The 21,383-nt window shown below is 44.1% G+C and overlaps 1 long non-coding RNA gene across 1 annotated transcript in view; it reads right to left on the bottom strand.

The window, feature by feature from the left end:
• Nucleotides 1–597: 597 nt before the first annotated feature.
• The window catches only part of LOC148049418 (uncharacterized), a 72,788-nt gene continuing 52,002 nt past the window's right edge, over nucleotides 598–21,383 (bottom strand). Inside the window, exon 4 of the long non-coding RNA XR_015696374.1 lies at nucleotides 598–690. This is a non-coding gene — a long non-coding RNA (uncharacterized LOC148049418). The remainder of the gene's footprint in view (nucleotides 691–21,383) is intronic.

Below are 21,383 nucleotides of genomic sequence, written 5' to 3'. Positions count from 1 at the left end.
CATGCCATATTGTAGATTCCTTTTGAACCTCTCATCATTTCCAAAATTAATTTGCTATGCAAGAAAGAGCTTTGAAGTTTGTACAAAAAAATCAACAACCTTACACCTCCCCCCCCCACTTCTAATTCATTTAATGAATTTCATTTTTCTTTGGATTCTGACCAATTATCACATATAAAAAGAAACAGGGCAATGTTAAAAAGCTCCTGTTTTATATTTATATGTGTCTGTGGTGTGTGTGTGTGTGTGTGTGTGTGTGTATGTGTGTGTATGTAATTACAAAACGCATCCACATGAGTTAATAGCATTCTCTCTTGTCTTCATTAATGCATTTCAATGGTGGTGTTCGGGGCTGTAAATTATTTCAGTGGGCGAAATTATCCTAAATGTTGTTCATATCGTTAGAGGAATGTCTGATGGGACAATTAAAATTCACTGAAAGGCAAAATACAAGAATATCTAGTAAAGCGGCCCAACAGGTCTTTTCTTTTTTAAAGATGTGCTTTTGGTAAACTTTGTCAATCTCTTGTTCTCCAAATAGATTACAATCATCATTACTCAGCATAGACAATTGGGTATTAAGACAGTGTTATGCAAACATTGCCCATTCAGTTTGATGTCCAACCTAGTTCATTTTGGATCAGTCAAAGAAGTGCTCAATCCCAGTTGGTTCCAATTCTGGTCATGAATCTGGGGAAAAAACCAGAGGTACTTTATTTATTTTTTATTTTGTTCATATTGGGACAAAATCTACAAGAAAGTTAAATCTTTATTGATTTATTTAATAGTCATTACTTTGGATAAAGTCAGATCTTGAAACAGTTTAAAATAAAAATTATTAAAGCAATAATAAAATATAATGAATACAGTTTAAAACTGTGTCCATTATAAAGATGGCAGGAAAGAAGTAGAACAAAATCAATGTATTTGGTCCTACCATCCATACATTCAGGCCTAGATGAAGAATGAAATCTTCACTGGATAGCTATAAGATGTAATAATAGACAGCACCATACAACTTAATCAGGAATGCCATTCAAGACTGCAATATCTGCAATTCTACAGGATTTTTTCCCCTTCTGTTTTATTGTATTTGATTCCCAGGGACTGCCTGGACCAAACACTGCAGTTTTCTTGGCAAAATTTTTCAGAAGTGGTTTGCCATTGCTATCTTCCTAGAGAATGATGGGTCCTTTGTGCGTAAGGCAGGATCAGAACTGACATTTTCTGGTTGTTGCCTGATGCCTTCTAGCCTGATGCACCAAACTCGTTCTCATAAGGTAGGAATAAAGAATAACAGAGTTGGAAGAAATCTTGGAGGTCTCCTAGTCCAACCCCCTGCTCAAGCAGGAGACTCTATACCATTTCAGACAAATGGCTATCCAAACTCTTAAAATTTTCCAGTAATGGAGCACCTACAATTTCTGGAGGCAAGCTATTCACTGGTTAATTATTCTCACTGTCAGAAAATTTCTCCTTAGTTCTAGGTTGGATCTCTCCTTGATTAGTTTCCATCCATTGCTTCTTGTCCTGCCTTGGAGTATAAGTTGACCCTGTCTTCCTTCTAGAAGTTCACTAATAAATGATTTTGTAGGAAACATAAAAACTAAGTATTGAGAAATTACTGTTGTAAAACAAAACAGTGGAATATACATTACATGCATACATACATACATACATACATACATACATACATACATACATACGGAATTTCAACCAACTAATTGAAGAATGATCAAATGAGAATGTATATATGGTTAATGAAAACATTCAATGGTTATCACATGAAAAACATTTTCTACACATAGAGCCATTAAAAAAAAAGAAGCAACAAGAAAGTTGAGATTGTAATGACAGTGAATATATCTATAATGTTCTATCTTTATTTCATACAATCTTACTTTGATTTGAAATATCAAGTGGAGTGTTTGATTTGATTTGAAGATGGGTCTGTTGATCACAATTGGGTGAAAGAGAATCCTATATTTCAGTTGCCCAGAAAAATATTTTCCATTTTGCAGTCTCATGGGTCTCTTGCATCTCCGGTGAAAAAGATCAGTAACCAAATATGAGAAAAGCCTCAATAAAGATTCTAGAGAACAACTGTCATGCTGAATAAACACTATGAGATTAGATGGATAAATATCTTCAACCTGATCTAAGCAATTTTCCAAAGCAATGCTGTAAAACTAACTGCTGTATAAAAATGATTGCCTTTTCTATATTTCTAGGCATGTTTTTATTGAAAGTTTAGAAAGTCAATTTATATTATGTTAACTTATTTATGAATCAAATTTATACATCACCCAAGTCACAGTGATTCTGTGCAGCATAGATATAACATTAAAAAAATCAATAAAATTCTAAAAAGGAAGGTAATAAATATACCAATGCATTATTAGTAAACTTCCCACAGCCTCCCAAATTCCTAGCTTGGTATCTAGAGAAAAAGCCAGGTTTCCAAGGCTCATTCAACTGGGATGATTCTGTCTTTTGACAGTAGGACAGAGGTGGTATTCAGCCAGTTCTGACAGGTTCTGGAGATCTGGGTAGCAGAAATCTTGAGAGTGGGAAGGGAATGGGGATTTTGCAGTATTCTTCCCCTGCCATGTCCACAAAGCCACGCCCACAGAACCAGTAGTAAAAAAAATTGAATTCCACCACTGCAGTAGGACCTGGAACACCCTAGACTGTTTTGACTCTCATGTCTATTGCATTGTGTGTTATCTCATACCAACAACCTCTGTCTGGATTCAATATACCCATCCTTTCCTCAGAATGCATAATTAACAAGTCACCCACCTGTCTCCCCTTTGTTACAGAATGTTACAAACTGGCATTTGGGTGAAATCTAAACATATATCAATTTGCATACTTTATTGCAAAATTTGGGGCTACATCAGCACAAAAAAAATTAGTCTGTCTGAATTCTAGCTGATTCCAGCAAACTCATATATGCTCAGCATGTTAGCCTCAGAATGATTTCCATAATCCATTTCTCCATATGGGTTTGTGTACACACAAATGAAAAGCATTGCAAGCTTGCAACATTTATTGTGGTGGTTTTACTCACAGCCTTCTTTATCATAATCAGCCGGGTGCATTAGAGAGATTTTTCCATTGTGTGGTTCACTCTTCCTATCTCTCTGTCTGTATGCATATATAATTGGTATGCCACATGCTGCAAAAAATATATTACACCAGCATCTAGAATATAGCTGGAATACATTATAGTCCAGGGCCTCTGCCATGCTCTTTCAAATATATTATAAAGAATGACACATAATATATTTTCTGCCTATTCTATTAATTTTAAAGTCTATGCTGTGGTGTCTCATAATTTAAACAGCAGAACAATGGGCCAATTCTTTTCTTTTCATTCTTCTTCTCATTTATTCTCTTTCAGTGAGGGTTTTTTTTTTGTTTAACCAAAATGTTTTATACTCTGTCAGATATATTTCCACCATGTGTCCAGTAAATTACACAAAACACAGAAGAGGCATATGGGTTAGGTCTGAATTTCTCCATCACTGTGAAAAGATTCTTTGAGTCTAACCTTGTGCATTCCAGATTCTTTCCCCATCCCATCATTTTTTGTTTATGAAACTTATTCACATTCAGGCCCCGTATGGAAATGTTTCTTTGAAATGACTGTGATTCTTTAGCAGGGCTGTAGGATTGCGAAGCAATAATACTATATATTAATAATAATGGCTAGTTTAGAAAAAAAAGACTAAAAAGGACATGATAGCCGTATTCCAGTACTTGAGGGGCTGTCACAAAAAAGAGGGAGTCAACTTATTTTCCAGAGCACCAGAGGGCAAGAAAAGAAACAATGGATGGTTTCTTTTCTGATCAAGGAGAGAAGCAACCTGGAATTAAGGAGAAACTTCCTTGTAGTGCCTTCAAAAGCTGTGGGTGCTTCATCACTGGAGCTTTTTAAGAAGAGATTGGATAGCCACTTGTCTGAAATAGTGTAGGTCTCCTGCTTGAGCAGGGGGTTGGACTAGAAGATCTCCAAGGTCTCTTACAGCTCTGTTGTGAATTAATAGTAATAGCACTTAGACTTATATACCACTTCACAGTGCTTTACAGTCCTCTCTAAGCAGTTTACAGACTATTGCCCCCAACAATCTGGGTCATCATTTTACCCACCTCGGAAGGATGGAAGGCTGAGTCAACCTTGAGCTGATAAGGACTGAAGCCCTGGCAGTCAGCAGAATTAGCCTGCAATAGAGCATTCTAACCATTGTGCGATTAAATTAAATACTTGCTTCTCATATGCCCATGAAAAAAGTGAAATTGTCCTGGAGCCTGTCATACAGAGATAAGAGAACTGTGGTTCTCTAGGTATTGTTGAGCTGCCTCTCCTGTGGTAAAGAATGATAGCATGTAAAATGTCCCTCTCTTTCCTCTCTTTCCTTTCTTTTCCTTTCCTTTCCTTCACATCATATTTTCAATAAAGCTATTTAGTAAACACCAATGATCTCAAAAATTTCATGTGTCTGGAATGTTCCTCATAGCTCTTCCCTCAAAACAAACAGAAATCTGGTTTTTGCCATCTGTGGGCAGATTTGAGCTATTCACCCATTTTGTAGAAGGCTCTGCTTTGGGTGACCTAGCAACGTAGGTGAAAAAGGCTATGCAGATGCTGTACATGTTCATTCTTTCTTACTTCCTTCATTGGCTTCATTCCAGATGAACACTGTGTTCAAATCAAAAGGCTAAAATCATTCAGTCAAAACTGAGCTCCTTAATTTAGCACTTGCTCATTGAAATGCTCCCTGATTTTTCAGACAGCTAGACTGGGCTGATTAAAATTGTGTTTGCATCAAGGATACTTTTTTTTTAGAGAAGTCTTTCATCTTGAACTGGGAGTGTCACCAAATTTTATAGCCCCCCTGTTTTTTTTGCTTAGAGGTAAAGGAAATGAAGCTGACTAATGACTTCCGCTGATCAGCAGTAGAAAGGCTATGACTCAGAATTTGCATTTCAAATGATGAGATCATGAGAACCTTTGCTGATGCACTATCCCCTTATTGTCCCCCCTCCCCAAATAAAGTCTATATGGAGATAAAAGTGTTTGTACTTCTTTCTTTGGGGAAAAACTACCCTTTCGTGTGTCACTAAGAATAAAGGGTGTGGGGTGTGGGCTGGAAGTGGGAGGAGGTGATGGAGGAGGCAAGCTTACTGATGTGGTTCTGGGGGGTGGGACGAAAAGATTTGGTACTTACTGAGTTTCCTGGCAGGGCAAGAGGAAAAGAAAGTAAGAAATCATGTTCCTATCCAGCTTCCTGGATGTCTTTTTGGGTGGTCCAAGGGAAACAGGAAAAAAAAACCCCTCTTAAGGTATTTTGTTCTCTTTGTTCACCCAACCAACCAACGGGGTCATGGAGAGGATACATTGTGAAACAAAGGATATCTTGCCTCCCATGAAAAGCAACTGTGTGAGAAATAGACAAGAAGAAGACATCTTTTCTTAACTAGTTGAACCCTGCTTGGGTCTACGACGAAGAAATCACTGCTATTTGCTCAATCCATCAGTTCCTGTATCAAAATACTTGCTTAGAGTATGTGTTGCCAGAGGTTCAACTCAGGGAGACTGTTTTGGCTGAACCCTGAACATAAAGGTAAAGGTACCCCTCGGACATATGTCATTCCCGACTCTAGGGGGTGGTGCTCATCTCCATTTCAAAACCGAAGAGCCAGCATTGTCCGAAGACGTCTCCCTGGTCATGTGGCCAGCATGACTAAACTTTGAAGGTGCACAAGACACTGTTACCTTCCCACCAAAGGTGGTTACTATTTTTTCTACTTGCATTTTTACATGTTTTCGAACTGCTAGGTTGGCAGAAGCTGGGACTGATAAGTTCTCTGAAGGAATGAGGCAGGAGGCACCTGAGGTAAGTCAACAGCAGTCTTTATTAACAGAACTGTACAACAAGCAAGTTAGCGGTAGACAGGGACCTCCCCCCTGCTTGACAGCTATTTATACGGAGCTGTCAAGCAGGGAGACCAATAGCTACGCGTCTGACAGCCCGCGCTCAGCCATGCTACTCCAGAGCCAATCAGGTGCATCCTGGCTGTTGTTGGCTGTCATTCGTAACTGCGATGACTAAACACCTCTCCCCCCCCAGCAAGGGCGCATACACTGGACATGGCGCAGGCATACTCGTGTAAGTAAGCGGGCGGACAGCAGACATGCCCAGAATGCCTCAGTTCGAGAGGCAGCGCTGGAGAGGTAATAGTAGCTCCTCCCTGGAGGGAGTAGAGCTCTGGGTGACGTCACCGAGACCTATTCCGGGCAGCGGAATCCCTGGAAAAGGTAGGCCGGGCGGAGGGGGCATGGCCTGAACAGGCGGGTAAATATGAACTGGCTGGTAGGCAGCAGGGGGGTGTAGGCAGGACCAGGGCCCGCGAGGCAACTCCCACTCCCAAGAGGAGGTGGAGGGGGGTGCCGGGTGGGACACCTGGCAGGGCACACACCTCCCCACCCAGTCCTTGATCTCGTCATCCAGGCGGGGCCACCAGACATAACTCCAGGCAAGCACCTTCATGCGCACAACCCCGGGGTGGTCTGAGTGGAGACGAGCGAGGACCTGGGACCAGAGGGGGAGGGGAATGACCACCCGGTCTCCCCACAACAGGCAACTGCAATGGAGTGACAGCTCCAGCTGACGTGTTTTGAAGGGGCGGAACTCCGGAGAGATGCCCCCTGTAGGCCAGCCCCTCAGGACCCATGCCATGATTTGCGATAGGACAGGGTCAGCTTCAGAGTGGGCGGCCACATCAGTGGCTGAGAGCGGAAGGTCCAACTCAGCAATGGAGAGGACTGAGAGGCAAGGGGCCGGTTGAGGGTCAGAGCAGGGTAGAGGGCAGTGGCTGAGGGCAGCTGTATGCTTGCCAGGATGGTATCTCAGCGTGTAGGAGTACGCTGCGAGAAACTCCCTCCAGCAGGTCATCCTGGGGGACAGGATGGGGGGAGTCAGCCTATCACCAGTCAGAAACCCAAGGAGCGGCTTGTGGTCAGTGTAGAGAGTAAAGTGCTGACCATACAAATAATCGTGGAACTTTTTAATCCCGGACACAGCAGCCAGAGCCTCCTTGTCAATCTGGCTGTAATTCCTCTCAGCCAAGGAAAGTGTCTGGGAATAAAAAGCCACAGGGGCCTCCGAGCCATTGGGAAGGACATGGCTCAGGACCGCCCCCAAGCCCACAGGGGAGGCATCACATGCCAACATCAGTGGCATCCTGTCGCTATACTGCACTAAGACTGCCTCTGATGTCAACATGGATTTGACAGCCGCGAACGCATGCGCCTTGCGGCTGCCTTAGCACCACATCGCGGATCGGTCAAGCAACCGATGCAGCGGCTCAGCTAGTGATGCCTTGTGTGGCAGAAAAGGTGCATAGAAATTTAAAAGGCTAAGGAACACTTGCAGCTCTGCCTTGGAGGTGGGTGCAGGGATGCTCCTGATGGCCGTGACTTTAGACGGGGTGGGGTGGATTCCCTGGGTGTCAATCATGAAGCGCAGGAATTCCACCTTGGGCACAGCAAAGGAACACTTGCTGCACTTCAATTTAAGACCCGCGCCCCTGAAATGGTCGAGGACCTTCCATAGTACTTCGATGAGCCCTAAGTGGCTGGTGGCAGCGATCAGGACATCATCGAAGTGCGGGACAACGCCAGGGAGCCCATGGAGCAGCCGCTCCATGAGGCTCTGGAAGATCCCCGGGGCAACAGAGACACCGAATTGAAGGCGGCGATAACAGAAAGCCCCGCGGTGGGTGATGATGATCTGAGTGCCACATCGTCATCCACTGGGAGCTTCTGGTAGGCCTGCGCCATATCCAGTTTGGCAAAGGTACAGCCCCGCCCCAAGTAATGGAGCAGGTGCTGCACCACAGGGACTGGATAGGGGCTTGCCTGGAGGCCAAGGTTGATGGTCGACTTATAGTCAGCGCAGATCCTGATGGACCCATCGGCCTTGATGGGGACCACTATTGGGGTCTCCCATCGCGAATGGTCGACGGGTTCCAGGACTCCCTGCGCCAACAGCTTGTCAAGTTCGGCATCAACCTTGGGCTTCAAGGCAAAAGGCACCCTGCGGGCCTTCAGCCTAATAGGGGCAACCTAGGGGTCTAGGTTGAGGGAAATAGGGGTCCCCTTATACCTCCCCAGCTCACCACCAAACATATCGGCGTAGTCCACCAGGACGCCGTAAGGTGCACCCCGAAGAGGGAGAGGCCCAATGGGGTAAACAAGTCCAGGCCCAAGAGAGCCAGCAGCAGCTCCTGAACTATAAGACTGGGAGGCAGCAGCATTTTCCCCCATACTCCACCCGCACCCCACAACAGCCCAGGGTTGGAATCTAAGTAGTCTCTAAGCACAGTGTCCAGAGGAAACAGCTGTGACTTGGGGATGCCAGGGCAGAGATGGGTGAAGGTGGCCCAAGAGAGTAGAAGTTTAGAAGAAGTTTAGAAGTTTAATAGCATTTATATGCCGCCCGATCCCGTAGGACTCTGGGCTTACAATACAACAATAATGATAATAATAAAAAAAAGAAAAGAAAAATAAAATAAAATAAGATACAAAGAAGAAGAATAGATATAAAATACAACACATCATACACTCTATTCTGAATGGGGCTGGACCGTATTTTGGGGTCAACAGCCCCAGACTGCCGGAACAACCAGGTTTTAATCAAAGATTCTTTTATTACATTTTCATTTTCCTTTATACAATCACTTAAATACTGTGCAGTTAAAAAAAAGAAGCAATAAACAACTCATAACACTTCTATCCTACATACACCCTTCCTTCTACCCCTCCAACTTTCATTTCTCCCTTCCAACAATCCCCTCTTCTACTTCCCCTCCCCCTCAGCCATTCCTTTCTCCCCTTCCCACCATCTCACCCTCCTTACATTCCCTTCTCACTCCCTCTTAATTCCCCCCTCTTCTTTCCCTCTACACCTCGCTTCGGTGTATTTCTAATATTTATTGGTCTATTTGTTTTGTACTAAAACAAAAGAAAAATAAAAGGAAAAGAAAGAAGAAAAGAAAAAAAGGAAAAAAAAGCAACAGTATCCAAGTGCATTCATTGTTCTGAAAATTGAGTCTATACTTCCACCCTCCCCCCCACCCACCCCCTGAACCCCCCTCCCTGACCCCCTTCCGACTTCCCAGGTCCCATTCCCGGCATCGTTCTTTATCAAGCAAAGTCTGGAGTATATTGAAACCAAATAGATTAGAAGTTACAAAATAATAAAAAATAATAAAAAATAAAGAACAAAAAAGAAAAGAATAATAAAAAGAAAAAAAGAAAGGGGGGGAACCCCCCCCAAGAAAGAGAAGTCAATATACTCTCTAACATTAAACTCAGCTTCTCATTATTTTTAAAATCTTAAACAATGTCTTTACCTGCTTCCGCATATAAATTCTATACCTCCCATCCTGCCTTTACCCGTGTCCGCATATATATTTTATCCTCATCCATTGCTCCTCTCATATTTACTCCACCCTCGTGTAGACTCTCCAGATAATCTTTCTTAACCTTGTATTCAAATAACAATTTATACAAAAATCAGCTTACATTCTGGATCAGGATAATCTAATTGAACTTTCACTACCCTTCCATCTACCCCACGCACCCGACTCCATTCATCCCAAACCACAATCCAAGAAAACTATGATCTCCGCTCTCCTCGCCCCAAAGAATAGATCATGCGCAGTTTAAATTAAGATTCAAACAAGTCTTATATAAGTCCCATACAATATATGTCCAAATTCAGCACCGCTTCTTTCAGTCTCAATATCTCTTCATCATTTGTCATTTTATACCAGACAGGAGTCCTGAAATTTTATTCAAATTAAAAATTTAAGAAGTATTTTAAAGGCATAGCTGGATCTTTATTCTTTACTCTTCTGCCCTTCCGGAAAGGGAAAGCAACACCCTCCGCCTTGTAGCCACGTGTCCCGCTGCTTATCTTCTCCTTCTCCTTGTCTTTCTCCAAGTCCGGGTGAATCAGGAAGTCCCGCCTTCAGAGTTTTGTAGTAAAAATCTCGGGCTTCGCAAACAGAATTGAGACGATATTTTTGGTTCTCAAATGTGACTGTGATACCAGATGGCACTTCCCATTTATATTGTATCTGAGAATCTCTGAGTTTTTCAGTTAAGAAAGTGTAGTCTCTCCTTGCTCTTAATATTTGAGATGGTATTTCTTTAAAAACAATCAAGTCCTGTCCATCGATTCGCAGCCTATTATTGTAGAACTTCTGTATTATCGCATTTCTGGATTCTCTTGTGGTGAAATATATAATTATGTCCCTCGGAAGCTGTCGTTGTTTTGCTACACACGAGTTCTGGCGATAAATTTTTTGAATCTGCCAATCAAAGTTAAATCCCGGACTTCCCACCGAACGTCTAAAAGCTTCAAAAAAGGTCTGTTTCAAATTCTCCTGTTCCTTTTCACGCAGTCCTCTGACTCTTATTGCAAACGCAGTCTTGTTGTAATTTGTCATAACGAGTTGTTTTTGAGCATTTTCAACTTCCTGTTGTAACGTTTGAATTTTAGATGTCAAATTAGAATTAGTTTTTTCCAAAAGTTCCAATTTGTCCTCCATTTCAGAAACATAGCCTGTCATAACAGTCATAACTCTGATCGTATCTTCCCTTGTTTGAGCAATCTTGGCGTCCAGTTTATCATATAAGTCCGATAAAAGTTGTTTAATTTCCTGTCTGAACTCTTTAAGGGTTTCAAAAAGAAATTCTTGCGTTAAGAGATCTCCAGTAGAGGGCGTGGGAGGCAAGGGCAGCGATTTTGTAACAATTTCTTGAGATGTATTATTAAGGAAACGCTTAGACTGCTTCGATTTGGGAGCCATTATAAAAAAAACGCACAAACAAACAAAGTCTCTGCTCCCCTCGGTTTTAAATGGGATACTATTTATAGACTTTTAACAGTTAATAAGGAGAAGTCTTCAGGAGAATAGAACTGATTGAGTGTGTCATATATCAAACGCAGAAGCTATAAAATCGCCATCTTGTAACGCAGCTGGATAAGAAAGCCTTTTACAAAATTGAAGCTGGTATTTTGAATAGTAATAAGAAAAAAATTTACAACTTCAAGTTAATATTTGGTTTTGAAGCCATTTCAAAATTTATCTGCCTGCAGTTAATAAAACTCTATTGCCTGAATATGCAGCTTTAAGTAAAGAGGCTGAGTTCCCCTTTTATTTTGAAGTTAAGGCTTGGCAAAACTTTCAGTGAGTAAACATTGTAACAAGACCGTTCAGCAGATTCATCACCATTTAACTTCCAGATAAGCAAAGTTAATGAAAGGAGTAACATTCTTGTAGAAATAAAGCTAATTAAAAAGCTTCTGCTGGCCTATTGTGAAACCAAAACATATGATAAGCAATCTCTTTTGTTTTGAATTCTTGTGAATTCTTGTGAGGATTAACAAAAAGTGTTCATTATTACCGGAGAAACCAGCCTGCTCAGCGCCATTTTAAAAGCCTCTAAGTAAATAATTTTTCGGAGGAGAAAAAGAAAAGAAGCTAAAATGTTGATAAACAATTATTGTGCACGGAAATGGATTCAGCTCGTGATAAGATTAAATCAAACAAAACTTTGAACTGAGTGGGGGAGACCTACTTTGTCCTGCACAAGGCAGTTTGAAGTTCCCAGCACGGACAGCCGTTCTGCCTTGGGCTAGCCCCCCTTTCCCTGCAAGCACAAAAGCTGCAAAAATCGAAGAGCATTTGCCAGCAAAACAGTTTCTTCTTTCCTTCTTGCCTGAAGGATAAGAAAACCTGATAAGACGTCAGATGGAAGATCCTCTAAACAGGTACGTAGCCAGGAATTCGGAGGCAGCTGATTTTTTTGCTGCCACCACCAGCAGGCTCCTCCCAGGAAGCTCCAGAACAACCAGGTTTTAATGGCTTTCTGGAAGGCCGAGAGAGTGGGAAGGGTCCAGATCTCCGTGGGTAGATCATTCCACAGGGTCGGGGCAGCTACAGAGAAAGACCTCCCCTGAGTAGTCGCCAACTGGCATTGCCCGGTCGACAGTACCCGGAGGAGGCCCAGCCTGTGGGATCTTATAGGTCATTGGGAGGCATGTGGCAGGAGGCGGTCCCGCGGATATCCAGGTCCCAAGCCATGTAGGGCTTTAAAGGTAATGACCAGCACCTTGAAGTGCATTTGGAGACCAATGGGAAGCCAGTGCAGCTCACGGGGGATAGGTGTAACATGGGTGTACCTAGGTACACCCGATATCGCTCGCGCGGCCGCATTCTGGACCAATTGTAGTCTCCGAATACTCTTCAGGGGCAGCCCCAAGTAAAGCGCATTGCAGTAATCAAGCCTAGAGGTGACAAGAGCCTGAGTGACCATTTGAAGTGCCTCCCGGTCCAGATAGGGCCGCAACTGGTGCACCAGGCAAACCTGGGCAAAAGCCCCCCTGGTCACAGCCAACAGATGGTATTCTAATGTCAGCTGAGGATCCAGAGGGACACCCAAGTTGTGGGCCCTCTCTGAGGGGTGAAGAATTTCTCGCCCCAGGCTAAGAGATGGAATAACTGGTCCATTCTTGGGGGGCAACATCAATAGCCACTCGCTCTTGTTGGGATTGAGTGCCAGCTTGTTCATTCCCATCCAGACCGTAACAGCCTCCAGGAACTGGCACATCACTTCTACTGCTTCGCTGAGTTGGCATGGGGTGGACAGATACAGCTGGGTATCGTCCGCATATTGGTGGTATTTGATCCCGTGCCGACGAATGATCTCACCCAGCTGCTTCATGTAGATGTTAAATAGGAGGGGGGACAGGACCGAGCCCTGAGGCACCCCATACTTTAGGGGCCTAGGGGTTGACCTCTGCCCTCCAACCAACACCGACTGCGACCTATCTGAAAGGTAAGAGGAGAACCACCGTAGAACGGTGCCTCCCACTCCCACCTCTCCCAGTCATCGCAGAAGGATACCATGGTTGATGGTATCGAAGGCCGCTGAGAGGTCAAAAAGCACCAGGGTAGAGGAATGTCCTCTATCCCTGGCCCACCAGAGATCATCAGTCAGCGTGACCAAAGCAGTTTCGGTGGAGTAACCAGGCCTGAAACCCGACTGAAAGGGATACAGATAATCTGCTTCATCCAAGGTCCGTCGGAGTTGAAAGGCCACCACTTTCTCAACAACCTTCCCAACAAAAGGGAGGTTGGAGACTGGACGGTAATTTTTAAGGATAGCTGGATCCAGAGAAGACTTCTTAAGGAGGGGTCTCACCTTTAGGGGCAGCAGGAAAGATCCCTCCTGAAGAGAGGTATTAACAATCCTCTGGAGCCAGCCTCGTGTAACCTCCCTGCTGGTCGAAACCAGCCAGGAGGGACACTGGTCCAGTAGGCAAGTGGAGGCACTCACAGCTCCCATGGCCTTGTCCACTTCCTCAGGAGTGACAGGCTGGAACTCGCTCCAAGAAATCCGATCAAGGCCCACTCTCGGCATCTCTGCAGATACTGTCCAAGTGGAGTCCAGGTCTCTCCGAATCTGAGCGACTTTGTCTGACAGAAACTGACCAAATTCATCGGCTCTTCCCTGCAAGGGTTCACCCGCATCTCTCCCTTTCAGGAGGTAGCGGGTTATCCTAAACAGGGTGGCTGTGCGGGATTCTGAGGACGCAATGAGAGCGGAGAAATGTGTACATTTTGCCGCCCAAATCGCCACTAGATAAGTCCTGATAAAGGGTCTTAATTGTGTTCGGTCAGATTCGGATTTACTGGCCCTCCAACGTCGCTCTAGGCGTCTCTTTCGGCGCTTCATCTCCCGGAGTTCCTCTGTAAACCAAGGGGCCCTCCTGGATCCACTGCTGCGAAGAGGCTGCAAAGGCGCAATCCGATCAAGAGCCTCAGCTGCCGCTCTGTTCCAAGCAGCGACCAAGGACTCTGTCGGATTGTGGGTAAGGGAGTCAGGTATTTCCCCAAGCTCCATCTGAAATCTCACAGGATCCATCAGGTGCCTGGGGTGGAACCATTTAATCGGTTCCACCTCCCTGCAGTGGGGGAGTCGTTTCTGAAAATCAAGCCTCAGTAGGAAGTGATCTGACCATGACAACGGTAAGGTCTTTATGCCCTTCAGTTCCAGATCACGTCTCCACTGCTCCGAGAGAAACACAAGGTCAAGAGTGTGTCCCGCTGTATGAGTTGGACCCTGAATTACCTGGGTCAAGTCCATGGCTGTCATGGAAGCCATGAACTCCTGCACCCCATCAGAGCGTTCGCCGAGAGATGGCAGGTTAAAGTCCCCCAGTACAATAAGTCTGGGGAACTCAACCCCAGTCCAGCTACTGACTCCAGGAGCGAAGGCAAGGCTGTTGGAATGCAGCTGGGAGGTAGGTACGTTAACAACAGAGCCAATTGACCCCCAAGGTCCAGCTTCACCAGAAGGGACTCACACCCGACAGTCTCCGAAGCAGAGATCCCAAGAGGTGCTAATGATTTCCGGATGACAACTGCCACTCCCCCCCTTCTTGTTGTCGTGGTTGGTGCAGCACTTGAAACCCTTCTGGGCACATTTCCGAGAGGGGGATTCCTCCCTCATGGCCCAGCCAGGTCTCAGTAATACATGCCAGGTCTGCCCCCTCATCTAGTATTAAGTCCTGGACGAGGGGAGCTTTCTGAATCACAGACCTGGCATTTAGCAGCAGCAACCTGAGACCAGGGCCCTGACATCTCTTGCCACCTGGTTGTTGGGTTGAGTCTTCAGGGCCAGAACAAGGGATCGCTGTTACATAGCGAGCCCTCCTTCCCTGGTAATGGCCAGCCCTGAAACTCCCGTTGTACCTGCCTCTCCCAAACGTGACTGGGATGCTCTGGCCCATCCCCGATTCCGTAGACCCCTCCTCCCCTCCCATGGCCCCCGATCTCCTCAGCAGGCCATTTACCCCATGCACTCTGGGCCGAGAGGTGGGTCCGAGCCCCCACCCACTTCTGCTTCTGCACTCAGTGGGGGGGGCACCAGGCCGCACTCTCGGTCCACTCATATATACTAGGCAGCCATAACCAACATGCATAACCCACTAAGTAGGGACCAGGAGGACCCCGAGTCCACCTCCATCAGGCACAGCGACGCCTTCATGCGGACAGTCACAGTAATCTTTTTTGAGCCAGCTGTCGCCTGGCTGACCGACTCTGCAGAGGTGGCAGGGAGGTCTTTCTCGATGGTGAAGCAGTCATTGCGGCGGCGCTGCTGACAGCGGGGTTGCTGGCTTCTTGGCTGGGCAGGTGGGCCATAGGAAGGTAGAGAAGGCTCAGCCTGCGAAGGTCATGGCAAGGTAGCCTGGCAGACTTGCGCCAGGTGCCCCTTCTTGCCACAGCGGCGGCACACTGACGCTTTGAAAGGGCAAGATGCCCGGGCATGGTTGCCTCCGCAACCAAGGCAGGCGGTGGCTGCCGCAGCAGCTCAAACTTGAAATAGCGGTTGCCGCCGAGGTACGGCTCTCATGCGGTCCACCTAGTCTTTGTTGTCTGGGTCAGGCAGCGGGGCTAGCTCTTCGATCAGGCAGGCTCATGGGGATGGCAGTGGAGGCGGAGGCATGAATCTGGCCATCTCGACTGTCGACTGCTCTGACAGCTCCGCAGCCCTAGCCTCGTCAACTGCCTCAGGCAGGGTGATGTCCGCCTTGGCGAGCAGCTGCTGTTTGAGGCAAATGTCCCTCACACCGCAAACAAATTGTTCGACCAAGTTGTCCTCCAGATTGAGAAACTCGCACTGGATGGCGGCAACTCTGAGCGATTGAAGGAATTGACTGACTGACTCATTTTCCTTCTGCACACACTGGCGGAAGGTGTAGTGGCGCATTGTTTTTGAGGGAGTTGGGGCATAATGATTTTTAAGTCCAGCCATTAGCTCATCCCAACTCAACTCATAGACCGGTCTCGGGGCCACAAAAGAACGGGCCGTCCCGAACATTTTGGGACCACACTTCCGTGCCTGCGAGTACCCCCGTCTGTTGTTGGCTATCAAAAAGCACTCAAAGCGCTCCAGGAACCCGGCCCACAACTTGCCGGAGGTCCCAAAGGGAGCGAACGGAGGAATAGCAGCCATAGTTTGGCGTGATTAGATCTCTCGGCAGCGTGGAGAGCCAAAATAATAGGCTTGTCTGTCCCTGTTTAGGCTGTTGCTCAGGGCCTGTAGATCCCACCAGCTTGTTGCCAAATATAGAGACACTGCACTAAATTATTGCTCACTGCAAAATCAGTATTTCTCCCGCCCCTTGCTTCTTTTAGAAGAGTGGAATAATTTCTTGAACCATTTGAAGTTAACTGCATGAGGACCTCTCTGGGTCTCCTGTGTGACCTCTCTTGCTCTCTTTGTTTTTCAATAAAACGATCTCATGCAAACTCACAGTGAAGTGAAGCTACATTCTGACAACTATAAAGCTATCAGTGCTTCCAATGGCCTGGCTCCAAATAACATTGCATAACCATATCCTTTGAGGACACTGATTGATGTTAAATATTGGCAGGTTGTAAAAAGCCACTTTCAAAGAGACATATCGTCCCATGGTGAATCATGACGGTAAAGCTTGGAAAAAGGAGGAAAGAGTATGATGATTGGGATTAACATTATGATTTTAGAACCGGCAATATTGGCCACCAACTCTTAGTTTAAATTATCACAAGAAAAGGGAGAAAGATATTTTGGGGGTGCATTGAGAAGAATAGTACTAAGAGATTAGAGGCCCTGGCCCAAGCAAATTCTCCAAGTATTAGAGCGATGAACTTTGGAGTACGGTTTTATTTACTGCATAGGAAGACAAAAATTAATTATCCACATACACTTTGTACAGGATCAGTTATTGTGTGAGAGTTTAGAGAATATTCCAAAGAGGTTTACCTAAATTGAAACCTTAAAGGGATGGATGGATGGATGGATGGATGGATGGATGGATAGAGCAGAGAGAAAATGAAGGTGAGGATTATAACTCACAGTCTCCCAGTTTCCAACCTGATGCCCTACCTGATGCCTTAACTAATACATTGAACTGGTTCTCCATATTATAACTTATATAATACATGTTAATTTGGTTCTTTGTTCAAACATTATTTTAAAACATGGACATCGTCTAAACTTCTCTGTGTTTTACTACATAACATTGCCTTATATATTCTTTTATTCTCTATGTTTGTGTACACACGAGAGGGGGGGGCATGATCTTGAGGTGGGAAACATGAAAAAATGTAAAGACTGTACAGTGGTGGGTTCTGGAACATGTTCCAACTGGTACAGTTGGAACGGGCCGGGCGGCATCCACGTGGATGTGTGCAGCATGCGCATGCATCTTAGTGCCTCTGCGAGCCTCTGCGATGCTCCAGCTGCTCAGCGGAGCATCTCGCAGGCACTGTACACGCCGTGTATGGGCGCGGAAGTGCTGAAGACTTAAAAGACTGGTAAGGAGCTCAGGCGGGCAGGTGAGCCCTCCAGAGCACTGTACCAGAACAGTATCCTGTGCTCCGGGCAGACTCCGGTACACTCGTACCAGGGTACCTGCAACCCACCATTGATACTGTATAAGCCCTTTGATGTAGTTTTAAGAATGGCAAACTCCCTGTAGCCATCAGGGAGCTGTGGCATTCGTCATCTCAACAAGCAAACAAATAAATGTGGTTTATCCTTTGAAGTCCCTTTCAGCTCTGAGCAGCCTGGATACAATGTTAGATTACTGCTTCAAAATCCACCACTTGTATATGACAATGGAGGCAGTTTTAAGGCTTCAGAAAGAAGCTCTACATCACAGGTGTTAAACTTGATTGCATCATGTGACATCACATAATGTATCACAATGATTTTTAACTTTGCAGAGCCGGGGTTATTGCTCTGGCCCATGGATCACCAGTTTGACACCCCCACACATGGCCATTTGCTGAAATTCATTACAAAATAGGCAGTAACCCACCTGCATAGCTATCTTAATAACACTGATTAAGCTATTGTTTGATTTGGCCTGGTACCATCTAACATTTATATTTCCCATTCATTCTATGGATTTGAAGTTCTGTATCAATTTTTTCTTGTTTTCCTCTCTAGGCAGGAGAACCAAAGAGTAACATGACTTTAAGAATGAGGAGAGAACTTGGCTTCTCCTAGCGCTGTGAGTATTGCTGATTTCCAAATATTGCAATAAATGCATCCAGAAATACACCAACAGGCAAAGAAGAATCCAAAGTTTTGAATCTACCCGACAGACTGTAGTTTAACATGGTTGTCATCAGTTGACCAAACCACTGAATTACACTGAGTTAGGCTAATCTATCCAAGTATTCCATAAATAAAGGATGGTGTTTTTTTTAAATTAGCCTTGTGCTCCCTGAAGAGAGAAGAACATTGCACACAGAGAATGCAGTCTTCTACATACTTATCTTGTAAAAAAAAGCATTAAAACAATCTAGCATAGACCTGGTTATGTAGAAGTTCTCAAGCTCAAATTTTGTGACTGCATTTTTTGAAATGTCTATTTTTTTAAAAAAACTACATATTTGTAGTTGTTTACAGCTTTACCTTCTATTAATACAGTATTGGGTTATTTCACCCATTATTCATTCTTCAATGCTTTTCTTGTTTGGAATGCTATCCTCTTTTCCCTCTAAAAGCACTTTTCATCGCATTCCTGATATTCCCCATAATGGTATGGAAGATATGGTCGCCAAAAGTAAAAGTCATAGGCCTTGTTGACTACCCTCTTGCCTTAGCACAAAAATGGCTTGCTAATAATTGATTGAAGATCGTTTCCAACAGACCCTTCATCTTGGTGCCAGCCTGCCACACATCAGAGGTTGGAAGGGACCTTGGAGGTCTTCTAGTCCAGTCCCATGCTTAGGCAGGAAACCCTACACCACTTCAGACAAATGGTTATCCAACATCTGCTTTAAAACTTCCAGTGTTGAAGCATTCACAACTTCTGGAGGCAAGTTATTCCACTGATTGTTTTAACTGTCAGGAAAGTTCTCCTTAGTTCTAAGTTGCTTCTCTCCTTGATTAGTTTCCACCCATTATTTCTTGTCCTACCATTGGGTGCTTTGGAGAATAGCTTGACTCTCTCTTCTTTGTGGCAGCCCCTGAGATATTGGAACATTGCTATCATATCATCCCTAGTCCTTCTTTTCATCAGACTAGACATACCCAGTTCCTGCAACTGTTCTTCATATGTTTTAGCCTCCAGTCCCCTAATCACCTTTGTTGCTCTTCTCTGTTCTCTTTCTAGAGTCTCCACATCTTTTTTACATCATGGTGATCAAAACTGAATCCAGTATTCCAAGTGTGACCTTACCAAGGCATTATACAAGGCATTCACATCATCTTGATTCTATCCCTCTGTTTATGCAGCCTAGAACTGAAAATGATCTCTTGTATTCAAGTTAAATGAAACAAGTTTTGATCTGCAGAATACAGTTGACCTGGGGGCTGCTAGAGAAAGGAAGTAGGCAATGTCCTAATTTAAGGGTTAACTATTAAAGCTATCATAAATTGAGTTAAATAGTTACATACCACCATATGTTCATTAAATCTTGGCAGCATATGTAACATGGCATTTATTAAAGTTTCTGTCTCTTCATCTCAGTAGTGAATCTTCAAGGGTTACTAAGGGATGGGTTAAAATTGTAACTAAACCTAGAAGGGTTGGAACCTGCACAACAAATACAAAAGATAAAATTCATTCACAGTCATAATTACTACTTGTCCTTTGAAAAACAAAGTCAGGCCTATAAAAGTCAGGCTACTTTAGATAGGAAAAAACCAACAAATTCGAGTAAATGATAGCAAATCCATCCTATGTATTGTGGATTTACCACTCAGCTATCGCTTCTGGGCTCTGGTTTCATCTGTTTGCTTTTATCCATCTACCACAAGATTGTGGCTCCAGTGAGGGGAAAAAACACATTTAAGAAAGTTTAACTTGTGAACACAATGCAACAGAGTCAATAAACTGTGAACCTTCAACTTTTCTGCATAGAGCGAGTTGCACTCTTACATTTAGCTACCATTTAGAAGAATGTCTGGTTGGTTTTGATTAACTTCAACATTTATTTGTTCTCTGTCAACACATTTAGATCGCTTTTGTTTGCTTCCAGTTTTATTTGCTTAATTCCCCGAGTTAGCAGGTGCTCAGTAATTCTCCCTTCTTTAGATTTGGAAAGCTACTCAAAATATGAAAAACTATGCCATAAAGTACCATTTCATGAGATACTATAATAGCATTAAAACAGCTTTAAAAAGAAATGTGGAATGAAAAACTTTAAGAAGCATGTATTCTGAACAGCCACCTAAAAACATCACAGAATGAGATAACTGTATATCTTATAGACGCTGAGCTTGTAGATCAGAAAGATTGGCAGTTCAGTGGTTCGAATCCCTAGCATTGCATAACCGAGTGAGCTCCCATTACTTGTCCCAGCTTCTGCCAACCTAGCAGTTCAAAAGCATGTAAAAATTCAAGTAGAAAAATAAGGATCACTTTTGGTGGGAAGGTAACAGCATTCTGTGCGTCTTTGGTGTTTAGTCATGCCGGTCACATGACCATGGAGATGTCTTCAGACAGCACTGGCTCTTCAGCTTTGTAACAGAGATGAGCACCCCTCCCTCCTAGAGTCGGGAAAGACTAGCACATATGTCCAAGGGGAACCGTTACCTTATATGCACATATATACTATGTAATAGCATGGTTGGTGCTATAGATGAAGACCACCGTATTTTGCCATTTGCTCCTGAGGAGAAAAGTTGCTTTTCAGTTAACAATATTGAAAATATAAAATAGATCCAGTGTATGGGGGTAGTTGAGTGAGGGAGGAGGTTTGAATTTAGGTTTTTGATCCATCTCTCAACTTCTCCCTGAAGTACCCCTGATAAAAAGGCGAATAGGTTTTGGAATTCTGGAATTCAAGTTCCTTAATATTAAAATATTGTATTATGCAGGACCTAATCTACCTTTCCTTTTTGTAATTCCCAAATTACAAAAGGTACTTTGGGGCAAGGCATGCAAGCAGAAAGTAAAACAGAGGCTTGCAGGTTTTGCTAAAACATTACCAAACTAAGCATATGGAGCATAAAAATTGCTGAAGTGACAGTTGTATGAAGAAAAATTGTGGTTAACCTATGAACACATAGAACTATTTTTGTACATGCTTATAGGAGTTTTAACCATGTAAGGGAAAAGGGGACAGCATACGACACTGCGACATTCACATTTGTGGATTTGAGTTTGTGGGTTTTGCTGTTTGGGGATAAAAAATAGATCTTGCTGTAAACTAGGATATTATGCAGGCTTTGAGGGAGACTTCTCTGCATTCTTATTCAGAAAGCTTTTAAAGCAATCTTTGCCTTGATGTGT

This window comes from Thamnophis sirtalis, unplaced genomic scaffold, assembly GCF_051295495.1.
Source record: "Thamnophis sirtalis isolate CommonGarterSnake01/CBP01778 unplaced genomic scaffold, rThaSir2_p1.2 scaffold_1, whole genome shotgun sequence".
Classification (NCBI taxonomy): Eukaryota; Metazoa; Chordata; class Lepidosauria; order Squamata; family Natricidae; genus Thamnophis; species Thamnophis sirtalis.
This window is presented reverse-complemented; position numbering and strand designations above follow the sequence as displayed.